A 1,607-nucleotide genomic window follows, 5' to 3' on the forward strand; every position below is an offset into this window, starting at 1 on the left:
AAAAAAAAAAAAAAAAAAATTCTCATTAAAGATAAGGAATCTGAGCATCACAGTTAATAAAATTTTCAAGATCACTGTTACAAACTAAAATGACATTTGTTGCATTAAACACACAGTACCTGACCACAGCATCCACATTTAAAGTGTTTTGTCCCAATTTAAAAATTACTCCAAAGGTGCATAAATGTTCCTTATGACCCTCACCTTGTGTTGACTGTGCTTAAAACCTGAAGACAAGCATCTTCTAGTTTCTACTGAAGCAAGTTCATGTAACAATGACCAAAATTCTGCTTTAGTCAACTTTTCCTTCCAAACATAAAAGAAAAGACAAGTTCTGAGATTGAAGGTGGAAGATTCACATTTGCTTCCTTCATGCCATATTCAATGATTTAGTTGTAAAAGGAAAACGGAGGAACCAAATTTACTCTCTAACTACAACTGGATTTTAATGGGTGTTCCCTGAGAGGTCATCTACCTGTGAGACTCTTAGTTCCCCCAAGGGTTTGGACAACATCTGACTCCAAGAGTATCTGAGACATAATTTTGTGGACTTTTTCAGTCACTTGAGGGTATGTGATAATTTCATTTTCCTCCAAAGTTTTCAAAACTTTAGACATTCAGGATGAGAAAAGTGTTGGATTATAAATAGATTATAATGTTACTGTGCATAATTTATGTAAAAAGGCTTGCATAGTCAATAAGCATAATAAAATCAGGGTTCTGTCACAAGAAATGACTCAATCAATCCGTAAAAATAATATCTACTGTTCCAAGGAAACACTACCAAGGACTTTTTTTTTTGAAGAAACATTTCATGCATAAAAATCTAAGAATATATAAAATCAAAAAATATTCATTTCCTCTACTAATAATTTTGTATTTTTATAACATTCTATGTACTTGTACAAAATGTTCTATGACCACATTGACAACATAGGAAATTCTCTTGTGCTCATTCCAATTGTACTGACTCACTTCTTCCTGTGACTGTACCTCCTTGGATATTAAGTCTTTTGTTTTGACCCATTAGTTTTAGAGTTTATGAACATGTATAGAGGATTATTTCCTGGTTCATAGGTAACTTCCTATGTTGCTGCTTACAGGAAACACACCGCAGGGAAAAAGACAGACACTACCTCAGAGTGAAAGGCTGGAAAACAATTTTCCAAACAAATGGTCCAAAGAAACAAGCTGGAGTAGACATTCATTTTGTTGTTGTTGTTATTGTTGTTGTCTACAGCATCTTCTTACTTAGCTATTGTTTCTTTTAATTAGGTATTTATTTCATTTACATTTCATATGCTATCCCAAAAGTACCCCAACCACTCCCCCACCCACTCCCCCCCCCACCCACTCCCCCACCCACCCACTCCAACTTCTTGGCCCTGACATTCCTCTGTAATGAGGCAGATAAAGTTTGCATGACCAATGGACCTATTTTTCCACTGATGGCCAACTAGGCCATCTTTTAATACATATGCAGCTAGAGACAAGAGCTCCAGGGGGTAATGGGTAGTACATAATGTTGTTCCACCTATAGGGTGGCAGATCACTTTAGCTCCTTGGGTACTTTCTCTAGCTCCTCCATTGGGGGCCCTGTGATCCAT

The sequence above is a fragment of the Mus caroli genome, chromosome 2 (genome assembly GCF_900094665.2).
Source record: "Mus caroli chromosome 2, CAROLI_EIJ_v1.1, whole genome shotgun sequence".
NCBI classification, from domain to species: Eukaryota; Metazoa; Chordata; class Mammalia; order Rodentia; family Muridae; genus Mus; species Mus caroli.